Source organism: Anser cygnoides, chromosome 27 (genome assembly GCF_040182565.1).
Source record: "Anser cygnoides isolate HZ-2024a breed goose chromosome 27, Taihu_goose_T2T_genome, whole genome shotgun sequence".
NCBI lineage: Eukaryota > Metazoa > Chordata > Aves > Anseriformes > Anatidae > Anser > Anser cygnoides.
In genome coordinates, this window is record NC_089899.1 from 3,776,670 (window position 1) to 3,789,158 (window position 12,489).

Sequence of the window (12,489 nt, forward strand, 5' to 3'; positions counted from 1 at the left end):
TACCAGCTATGGAGATACAATAACTGAGCACACAACAACTGTCACAGTCTACTGCCTTGTTTTCCAAAAATGCAGATTCAATAAAGAAATAGTGGTGTATTTTGGTTAGAAAGGAAGATGTAGGAATAAAAATTGAATGTAAATGAAGGATAGACATCTGTGAAAGTTTTGAGAGAGCTGCCAGCCAACAATAAAAATCTATATTGCCAAGAACATTTTTCATTTAGAATCCAAATTTAAAGATTTCTTATTAAGGAGGTATGAAGAGAAAACAAACAAAAGCTACACACAATGTTCAGATGACATGAACTATCCTGTAAAAGTTCTCACTGATTTGCCATCGTATTTTGGAAATAACATGGAACTTATGCTCTGTTTTAAATTGATTTTAGAATGCAAACTTTGTGTTGCAAGCAATGGCTCTATTAAGATCTAAGTCAACAAAAAGCTTAAAGCTCTTTTTGAATATTAATGTTTCATTCCATCATCTTGTGAGATATTAGTTATTATCTTCATCCTCATGATATGGGAATTTCATAGCAAAGCTAATGACCTTCCTAGGGTCATACTCTGATGCAAGTGACAGAGCCAGGAAGAAAAATAATCAGTCCTGGTTTTTAAGTATTAAGCAACTCTGCCTCCCTCAAATGTGTAATACAAACCATTTGTTTTCTTGCTCAAACAGCAGAATCCATAAAATGAAAAGAAACTCAGGAGATGGACTTTTGTCCCCGTATGTGTAATCCATCATTGCCATTACAAGACCTTTTAAATGTGCCTTCTTAATCCACGCACATTACTGAGATATTAGTTGCTTTAAGCTGCACAGACTTCCCACCACAGAGACCTGATTTCACTCCATACACTTCAATATAAACTCAAAGACTGTTTGGCTTATAGAATTACACTAGGAAAGCCCAGGTGTTCAGACTAACCAGTTTTCAGTCTTTCTTTTAGTGCACTTTGGACCACTGAATGGGCACACAATGGCTGATTGTCAGCGTGAGGCCGAAGGGAGCTGACACATTCCCAGAGAAAAATGCCTTTGCTCTGTGTTTGGGAGGTTACACAGCTGTAAGTCAGACTCAGGAGCTGAAACCCTGGAGGGATTTTTCCCTCAAACACACACGTGTTATGGAAGGAAGCTCTCCTGTAGATTGACATGTCATTAACTCCTGCTGGTGGGAGCCCATTCCAACGGCTGGAAGTCCTTTACAACCTCAAACTGCTGATAGCGTGTCCTGCTTGTCTTGACTCTTGTCTCATCTGTGGCCTAGTGACTTGGCCTGGCTTGTATTTATTTTCTCATTTGATAAGAAACAGGCTCTTCTCTGAACTCCTTATTGGTGGGAATACTGCAGTGGGGTGAGGCTGAGACCTGCACTATACAATATCAAATACTCAAGGAGGAGAAATGGAACTTTGTCCAATATGCCATTTATCTTTTTTTTTTTTTTTAAATCTCTGATCTACCTGCTCCCAGGCATGCCATCAGCTGAAGCAAAATGAAATAATGAGCTAAATGAGCCTAAATGCACTTTAAAGATCTTCTTTACCATCCTCACAATGGGAAATTATGTTTATTATAGAGAACTAGTCTGGAAGACAAGAAGAACATCTTTGATGTTCTATACTTGTATTTATTTACGTAAGTTTTTAAAATGCTCTGGGCTCTCACATAATAAACACATTTACATAATAAATCAATGAGATTATTGTCTGATATATAACTGAGCATGGCAATCCACTGTCAAATTTAGATATTGTCCTCCACTGCCATGTCACAACAGTTTACAAATATTAAAAGCAGAGACCAAGATAAGGGAGACCATCAAAAGAACAAAAATAGGTTAGATTGTCAGTGGTATGTGAACAAGAGGGAACTTGAGTCATGAGAGGAATATCAGGAAGATGTTGGATGTCACTGCTCTCTATTAGGTTTTACAACAGTTTCACAGCCATGGAGGGCGCTACATGGCAGGACATTTTAATTATAACAACAGTGTTTCTCCAAGGGTCAGCATCTAGGTGAACAAAAACCTTCTCCCATTCTCTCAGGTAAATCCTCTAAAACAGGTTCATTCTCTACCATTTGGAAGGATTTCTGTCTTTGAGACTGGGCTCACTGTATATGCACCAGCCATCCCCTTGCACACAGGAGTTGTGGTAATTTTTCCTTTTACATTTTGAGTCAGTATGGTAATGTTGCATTAACATAGCACAAAGGCTGAAAGCTCCTTCTAAGATTGAACTTTAATGGATTATCCTGGGAATCTACTTAATAAGTCATATCGAAGAAGCTCAGGAATAGCTTGGGCTTACTTTGATATTGACTGTGCTTGTACTTTCAATAAACCTGAAACTGTCTGCTGCAAAACCAGGCTTTAAAATGCATATAGCTCCTTACACTGAGAACTGAGCACTGGATTCCAGCTCAAGGAAGTAAATAACAAAAAACAAGAGCTAAAATACAAAGGTAGATATACAAATTTCAGGATTCAAGAAATTCATCCCTCCTTCCTGCCAGCTGCAATGTTGTCAAACTATCTTTCAAGTTCCCATTCTCCCCAAAGCTCTTAGCAATCTTTTAGGTCCCAGTTTCCCTGACTTCCCCAGTCACCACAGGGCAAATTCAGTGTCCATTTACAACATCATCAATGCAGTGCAGCTCCACAGGCTTCAGAACAGTTTTTGTGAGAATAGAATTTGGCTTTTAAGGGCTTGCTTATGCCAAAGGAAAGCAAGATACACAAGCCAACAGGGTCCACTGTAGCCAACCTGTAAGGCCCAGACTATGTTAATGGCTATGAGACTTTAAAAACTTTTACGGCAGCTTTATTTGTTTATTGGTTTCCCTTGCTATAGCTGTTCTTGATTTCCACCCCGTAAGCAGAGGTAGAAGGCCCTAGGGAGTGTGGGAATGACACGGTAGAAGCAGTTAGAAAGGACAAGGATTCTAGCAATTCCTTTGAAAAATAGATTTACACTTGTGATTTGGCATCTGCTTGGAAAATTTTACTATTTTTGTCTTTGAAATGAAATGAGAGCAGCTTTGGCAATGGCTATAGGAATGATACAGGCAGCACTGGGAAATGAATACTCATGACAAAGTCAGATCTGGTTATAGTGGGGAGAAGAGAAAGAAAGAGAAAGAGAGAGAAAGAAAGAGAGAGAGAGAGAGAAAGAAAGAAAAGAAAGAAAGAAAGAAAGAAAGAAAGAAAGAAAGAAAGAAAGAAAGAAAGAAAGAAAGAAAGAAAGAAAGAAAGAAAGAAAGAAAGAAAGAAGGAAAGAAAGAAAGAAAGAGAAAGAAAGCGAGCAGACTATGAAGGGTGCAGGATTTGAGGCCAGACTGAGTTGCTCACACACAGTGGGACTCCCTGGAGAGGCATATGGTTTCCTCTTGTTTGACTCAAGCCCAGCTGGGGACCTAGATAAACAATAGCTGGGCTCAGCAATCCTGGGTAAATACAGAATGGAGACAGTTGTGGTTAAGCAAATAATTCAGAATGGCTTTATTATGGGCTCTCTACCAACCTCAACAAATCCCCCTCTGCTCCCCCAGCCTCCTTGACTCTTGGTTTCTGGATTTCTCAGGCTGGGTGCAGCTGAGCATAAAGGGCTGATACCACTACATCCAGTAGGAGACAGGCACTGCACTGGAGGGGTGTTTTCAGTGGCATTGTTTGAGCAGCCCTGGAAAAAAGGACAGAAACAACTGAATGCAGTCTTCTTTGTGAGAATAATAGCCACCTAACACAGAGAAACAGGTCTATAGTCATCCATGCAGGTAACTGTAATATACCCCTCAAGACTGGAGAAGTATATGAACATGTTATTCAACCTGCTCCTTCACACTCCTAAAGGAGGGAAACAATAAGCTCTCCTGCAAGGTGTGAATCTTCTGCAAACCAAGACATTCAGGGAATAAATTCGGAAGTACAAATGCTTCCACTGAAGGAAAAAAAAAAAAAAAAAAAAAAGCAGCACACATCTCTTCTGCAGTGTTAGTTTGTGCGAGGAGCTGTTGTCTCCCAGACGGTTCTTCTTTCTGGATGAGTTCATATCCCCTTCTTCACTAACCTCAGCAGAATTCATAATGCAATAATAATCCAAAGGGTACCAGGGATGTTCTGTGCAGGTGTTCAAAAATACAGCCAGTCCAGGCGGTGACTTTCTCAAGACTAAGATATGTCTCAGAGCTGAGATAAATGTTTGTCTCCAAAGTAGATGATGCAACATCTGCACCTGGAGCTGGCCCCTGCAGTGGATTTCAGAGCTGTAGGCTGTCTCCACTGGTTTTATTAGAAAACTGGTGCCCCGATGCATACGTGGAATTCCCTTATGCTGAGTAGGGAGCCCAGAGAAAGCTAGACAGAAATGCAGGAGTTCTGCTGGAGTCTAGGATCAGTGTAAAAACAGTAGGTGACCCTCTAGGCCCATTCTATAACCCAGGAGTTATTACAGTCCTGTAGGAGCCGGGAACTGCCAAAATGAGGCCCCTTGGCTCCTGTATTCTGTTCACAAGTCTTTGCTTCAGCAGTGTTGAACAGATCAATCCCCCCTGGCAGGAGCATGGTGCCTCATAGGCCTGGAGGGGATGCTTCTGAAAAACATCTGGGGAGCAAGCTCCAAAATGTAGGTGGTCTCAGGCATCAGGCCTCTGTGGAGACTTCCATGGATGTAGCCATGAAGGAGCCCTTTATGTGCCCCCAGCCAACTGACTATTCTGTCTGCATGGGCTCTCAGTGCTTTGAGTGGTCTCCTAGATCATTTCCATCCTTCAGTTCCTGCACTGCTGAGATAGTGTTTCCTAAGGCAACTGTATGAGTTAGTGCCTGGTACCATTCCATTCTGTGCTGAACACCCAGCCCTTCTCTGTACATCATTAGTTACTCCTTGCAAACACTGATTTGACTGCAGTCCCAGGTATGCTAATCCCCTTGAATTCTGCCCCCTGTCCTGTCCTGGAGAGCCCCAGACCCTGCACCTCATACACAACTTCACGGGTAGTGGTGTCTCCAAAGGCCATCAGACTCACGCCCGTCCTTGTGGAGGATGCCAATTACATTAAGCTGTTTTCCATTGTGTGTTTCAAAACTGAGGTCTCCAAATGCTTTTCTCTTTGGACCCTATCTTCATCTGGGCCCCAGGAATGAAAGGCAAGGTCGTTGCAATATGAGTACAAAATAAAACAATTTTTTTAGCAAATAAAAACTTATACACCATTTTATTGTAGCCCCGTCTTATCTCCCAAGAAGAAAAGGGAGAGACAAGGTAATTAATTGTCTAGTTTGAAGCATGGCATAAAGACTCTATCATCCTCGGGGTAACAGACTGGAGACTGCAGCTGCAGCAGGCCTGAGAACCACGAAAAGGTCAAGTGTTGAAAAACACCAAGCACTTCCTTTGTTCCCTCACAAAGAAGTCTTAGTTTCATGTTTCATGATCTTTGCCCACCAAAATATTAAGAGATCAAGGCCCTGGTGTCAAATACAACTAATATGCTGACAGCTCACCTGAGTGGACAGTGGATATATAGTCCTGTGCACTGACTCACATAAAGGTGGGTCACCCACATTTCTGGCGGAAGCACACAGGACAGGAGGTATAACTTGACAATGTGCCTGAGCAGAGCAAAACTCCCAGTGGCCATCCTCCAGGGGCAGAAGACCAGAAATAGAAAAGCTGACAGATAGTAGTGGCCCTGCAGCAGTGTACCATGGGGTGAGGGACAACTAAGTGCATGTCTTCATACCATAAGTCTGCAGTGGTGTAAAAGATTCTGCACTGCTCAAGGACACACAGAAAGTTGAAGTTTGGAAGGGAGCTGTGGAGGCTACAAGCGGGGTTATCTTCAAAGCTGGGCTGGGATGTACAAAGCCTTTTCCAGTCTAGTTTTGAGCATCTCCAAGGACAGAGATTCCCACCTCGGTTTTCTGTCATAAAGCTGAAGCACTGTCATGGGGAGGATTTAATTCCCCAGTCAGTCAGAATTTCCCGCATTGTAGCTTCTGCCCATTGCCTCTTGTTGTTTTACAACACAGCTCTGAGAAAAGTCTGGCCTTGCCTCTCCTGTAACTCCCCTCCTAGTCAGAGGATGATGGTAAGTAGTTTACCCCTCAGGCTTCTCACCTCCAAGCTAAAGAAGCTCCATTCCTATAACCACATGGAAGGCTTCAGCCCCTAACCATTTTCATAGTCTCTACTGGACTTGTTGGAGATTTTCCTGGGGCGCCACGCACTAGCCACTGTATTCATACATGCCCTCATGAGTGCCACACAGATAGATAGAGTAACATCCCTGAAAACGATAGCTATACTCTTGCTAATGCAACCCAGTACGTGGTCGGCCTTCACTGCCAGTAAGGTGCACTACCAACTTCACTGCACTTCTAGGGTTGAAGCAGAACATTTCTTTCCATAGACAAGAGGTGCAATAGAAATTCCACAGCAGTTGGTATGTTTGTTTGGTATCCAGCAGATACGCTTTAAAACGTTTCAACGCTGAGGTCAGAGGCACCATGGAGGGTTGGTGAGAAAACACAGCTCTCTCCTTCCTGGCAGCCCCAGGACAGAGATCATGTGAAAAGAGCTGAGCCAGAGCCTGGATTAAAGACCTGAGATCTAAAGAGCCTAAGAATGATAGCACCCATAGGAATGAAAGACAATGTTTGCATTGCCAGCAGGAACAAGTTAGCTGAGTTTCCTTCTTCCTGTAACAAAGAAGGTAGCATGGCCATACCACCTTCTTGTGAAATCCCACCAATTCCTGACATCAAGGAGAGATAGTCCATGTTGGGGTGGGACAGTGGGCACTACTCTTGAAGGATTGTGCTTGGAAGACGGCATTGAAGCATTGCATGAGATGGAGGAGACACTGCCTGTACATGGCTCCTTGTATGGGCTGTCACACTGCTTCCCTGAGTTACAGACAATTCAGAAGTCAGAGAGAATCAAGCTCATGTTTTTTATCAAAACCAGAATCCAATTTCTTCCTTTCTTTGACAGATTGATTTACTTTAGGACAGTGAATACAGGTGATGGAATTATTCTGCCTTCCCTCAAGAAAGGAAGGGCAAGGGCCCTGCTCTGTTTCTGAACATAGTACTGCTGCCATCAGGAGAATTGCCTTTATTTCAGAGCCTGGCAAGGGACTGAAGGGGGCTACTGGCGATGCTGTGCTCACCCCTCCTTAACTTGGACAAAGCACCTGCCATATTCTTTTTCTGAAAAGAACAGTCTGTTTCCTTGTTCTACAAGGGCATCATGAGAAAGAGAAGCAGAAATTGTGCTAGAGAAACAGAGATTTTTTTTTCCCTCTCTTTCATGTTTTATTTCAAATATTGGTAGAGGAGATGCATTTTTCTTGCTAAACGTCTTCTACTATTTCATGGGAAATATGCACATCTCTCTTTTTGTAAAAATCTTGTCACTGCTTCTCCCACAAAAACAATAATTATTCCAATGTCAGCCTCATAAATCCCTCCCTAATTTGTTCATTAATTGCCATTTTTATTACTTTCATCTGAAGGAGGATGAAGGATGATCTGAAGACCTTGGTTTTTCATTCTTCCTGTGATTAGTTGTGATTTTGTTACCTCAAATCTGAGCTCATCATTTCCTGACACACTACCCAACCTTTCCATTAATGCTGCATGAGCAAACTCAAGGTGAAGGGTTATGTTAACTATCACTTCAGCGTCTCATCTAAAAATGTTTTGCCTTTAAAATCAGACCTTCAATTGTTATCTGCTTGAAATCCTGGGAATCAGCCAAATTTCCAGAGAAATAAGCACTAACTGATGCAAGATGTTGTAAACATATGGAAAAAATAGTGCAATGCAACATATAATTTCAAAAAGCTGGTCTGGCCTGGAATTCAGAGCAGGCTCTAGGGAGAGGTCAAAGGAGCTAAAAGTTTTCAAGATATGCAAGGCTATGCTGCACTTCAACAGAGCTTTCAAATAGCTGTATGATCAAAATGTTTCAGTCTCTTGACTTTTGCCTCTTTTTTTACAAATGTATTTGCTGCTGGAAGGAGCCAGATCAACAGTAAAGCCAGTCTGGCACAGAAGGGATCTGCCCTTTTTACTCTTCTAAGGTTAGATAAAGCACTGCTTTCTTCCATGACATCGTTTCTGGGGCTGGAGTCACCTGTTATGTGATGCACTGCTCTGTATCAGTCTGAACTAAGTTTTAGATAAACAGAAAATAGCCAGTTTATCTGTATGCCAGGGGGACAAGTAGAGGGGCTGTGGTCAGCTGTATCCAGCGATAATGAGTCTTGTTCTGGGGTTTCTCCAATTATTTTTCTGCATTAGATAACAGAACTTGGATCCTATAAATCCTCATGGAGAAAAAACTTCAGCTGCGCTTAGCACTGAAAATGAGATACAAACACACCATTGCTGATATTTATTCCTTTATTGATTTCATACACACACACTCTTTGTACATCTGGACCTTGCTCTAGGTGCTCGCTAACAATATATTCCTGCAAAAGCACTGTAAGAGATTGGCAGCATTAAGGCTCCTGTTTCACAGATACAGGAAAATGAGACGAGTTGCCTTGCTCTCCCTTATCCTATAAAGCAAGACAGTGTCTGAGGTGGTGTTAAATTCCTGACTTGTAACTACATGGCTCTTCAGACACATGGCCTTCCTAAACACACCAAAAATAAATAAATAAATAAAAAGGACACAACTTGGCTTCTAATCCTCACTCCCAGTTCCTGTCCTGAATGAAGGATTCCATGCCCAGAAATCTGATCAGCCCAACTAGGATATCAACAAACTTCATTTCATTTTACAACAAGATCACCCAGATAGTTGACCAAAGGAAGTCAGTCAATGTAATCTTTCTGGATTTCCGTAAAGCTTTCAATATTGTCTCTCACAGTATCCTTCTGGACAAAATGACAGCAAGCTGAACATGAGCACAGCATTGATAACCAAATAGTTTTCAACCTGCCTTACTGTCCACTTATTTAACTCATCCTTCATCAGTTTGTCAATGAGGATGCTATGGAAGAAAGTGTAAAAAGTCTTCCTAAAAAGGCTTCCTAAAGCCTTTCCACTACTCTACTTTTGTCCACCAAGCTAGTTGTCTCAGTATAGAAGGCTATTGGATTGGCAAAGCATGACTTTGCCTTCATAACTCCATGCTGACTGCCATATGCTCCTTCTTGCCCTTCCTGAAGATAGAAGTGCTATTTGCCTCAGGAGATTCTCCTGATCATCAAGACTTTTCAACGATTGTTGAGAATGACCTCATAATTATATCAGACAGCTCCCTCAGCACTCGTGGATCCATCCCACCTGCTCCTATCGACTTGGATATGCCATTTGTTCAGATGTTTCCTGACTTGATCCTCCTCCAGCAGATGGCACTGTTCTTTGTTCCAGACTTTGCACAAGTTACAGGCGCGTAGGATTCCTGAAGCTACTTAGGGGTAAAGATTGATGAGAAGACACTGACTACCTTGGCCTTTTCCATGTCTCTTTTTCACTAGGGTCCCATTCCCTTTCAGCAGCAGGCCCACATTCTCCCCAGATTTCCTTTTGCTGTTGATATACTTGTAGGTGCCTGTCTTGTTTCCCTTCATATCCCTCACCAAATGCAACTCCAGATGAGCTTTGGCTTTCCTCACCTCATTTCTACATGTATGGGCAGTATCTCTGTATTCTTCCTGGGTGACCTTATCCTAATTCCACTCCTGTACATTTACTTTTTATGTTTAAGTTTTGCCATGCCCACAGGCCTCCTGCACTTGACTTTCTTCCAAGCAGATCCCTGAATGGGCCCGAGTCTGCTCTCCTGAAGTCCACAGTTCTGATCCTTCTATTTGACATGTTGACTCTTCTCAGGATCCTGAACTCATGTCATTGAAGCCAAGGCTGTCCCCAGTTTCCATTGGTACTGATCAGTGTGGGTAAAAGATGGATTCACAACTGACAAATTAATAGTATAGACTTGAGGCAATAATTTGGACTGCTCAGCTGTAATTATAGGTTTTAAATTAAGATCATCCTCTAAAGAGAAGGGCCTGAATATTCTTTGAGCAGGTCCGTGAAAACCCAAAATGTCTCCCTTCAGCCCATCAAACATTTGTGGAAAAAGAAATTTTATTGAGGCTTTTGACCAAAGGACAAACACCATTTGTACAGGGCAAAATTTCAAGCCTCAGAGGCACTCAAAACTTACTGGTCAGAAATTTTCATGTGCAGTCATCATACTGCCTCAAAGGTTTGATAAAATGTTCTTGCTGATATGAGCAGTCACTAATGCATTCAGAATATGCAGCATGCTCCTTTGAAAAAGGATGTGGCAGGGGAATAAGGTATACAATTCTTAGCCTTGGCATTTCCCTGGGAGAAAAACCTGAAAACATGGAGGCCACAGAGTATTGATGGGAAATGTTTTGGCCAACTGTATAGAGACAGAAGAAGTAAACGGGATAATCCTGTTTTCTCACAGTATAATTACAAAAAATATCAGATGCAAGTGCTTCCAAATTGAAAACCAATAGGAAGAAATGTATTTCTCTGCAGCTCACTACTCTGTTCCCTTGGAACAAGCTGCTACAAGATACTATGAATGAGGTTCAGTAAACGACTGGCAAGACACTCCCAGCAATACTGCAATAGGAATGCCTTGTTTTGTTTAGAGAAAGGATGTAAATCCATCTGCTGCTGGATACAGGCCAACCACAAACTTACAGGCTTAGGCAGACATTTTGCCGAATCACAGCCTACTCCAGAATCATTATTGTGGGGGTTCTTGTTCTTCCGGTAAAACAGCTGGACAGTATCAAGAACAAGATAAAAAACTGTATGGCCATTCATCTGACCATATTTCTGTAGCTTCCTGTTGCATTACAGGATATTCTGAAAACAAGAATATGTCAAATAGCTCTCACTGATATTCATTTAAATACTATGGAATAAATATGGATAAGAATCCTCAGTTGTCTATCCCTTCTCAAGAGCCCGTAGCCATCCATTGCAGCACTCCCGTCATGGAAGTGGTCCCACCATGTTTCAGTGATGGCAAATAGATTGCAGTTTGCCTGCTGCACAATGGCTTCCAGCTCCTCCTGTTTGTTGCCCATGCTGCATGCACTGGTGTAGATGCACTTCAGATGCACCATTGCCCTCACCCTCAACCCCAGCATTGCTCCCCCAGGCTCATCTCTATCGAGCCTCATTTCCCCCCGTCCCCCTTCATGTTTATTTTAAAGCCTTCTCAATGAGCCCTGCCAGTTCTTGGTCTAGAATCCCAGGACAAGTAATGTGCTGGGTAATGCACATTTATAATTTAGACACTAGCAGTGATGGGGCAAACGTTTACAAATGGCATATGATTTAGCTCACTCAAGACCAAAGAAAACTGCAGGTGTATCTAATGTCAGAGGAATCTAATCCAAGTAGAGCAAGATGTACCACAAATGAATTTTCAATGTATTTTATTCATTAGCGTTGCAAAATCTTCAAAATTTGTTATACGCACTTCACCACTACCATTAATGGAATCAGTTCAGGAACGTGGCTAAGCTGTCAGTTTGGTAAAACTCAATGAAGATTTTGATAATGTGCAGCAGAATTATTCTGCAAAACAGAAAAAAATACTATAGTGTATAGAGAAGAAATTAAAAATAACAGCAAAATAGTTGAATGACATGATACACATTCTCGTAAGAGGCTTTGGATGCTTGTTCAGTCCCAGTCAGAGTTCCCACAGTCTCAGAGCAAGCATGGCAGTAGCACAGAGGCAGGATGCAGCTATGCTAGTATTTTGGTTTGGAACAGGAGTGCAATTTACTGGTGAGTCCCCTGACTCTCCCTGAGTTTACCACATGCCAGCTTGCTGGGGCAGCACCATCACTTGGTCAAGTGGGCAAGGCTTGTGCTCCCAGGGAAGTGCTTTCTGCACACACTGGTGCTCTCCCCAGAGGCACTGCACATCATAGGCTGGAGAGAATGTGCTGCCTTTGCTAACGCCAATAAAGCAGACAGGCAGACTCCAAGACCTCTTCCCTTTCCAAAGGGTATCCCAGGATGCAGGGATAGCCCCACTCCTGTGCTGACTGCCATAGGGCTACTTCTGTCTTCATTCAGGCTATTATCACTGAGCAGCTCTTGAGCCCCTCAAAGCAGTGAAGTAACAGAGATAATTGATCCCAGGAAGGATAATGATATTTTAGGCAAAGACTTCAGAGCACTTCCTAAACTTCAGTGCTTTCAGCTGCTTGAGCCCAAAAGGCAGCACGGGGAAACTGGTTGTCTCCTGGTCTAGAGAAAGGAATGTGACAAACCCTACATGGCTGGTACGGCAGGAGGGAGGGAAGGGAGCATTAGGGCAAAGCAGGACATTCTGCCCTTTTATCAGGAGGAGTGTAACTGATAAACCAGTTAAAGAGGGGAGCGTTCTGTGGGAAGGATAACAAACAGAGTGCATAACAGTGGTAAAAGCCTTGGCTTACATATTTA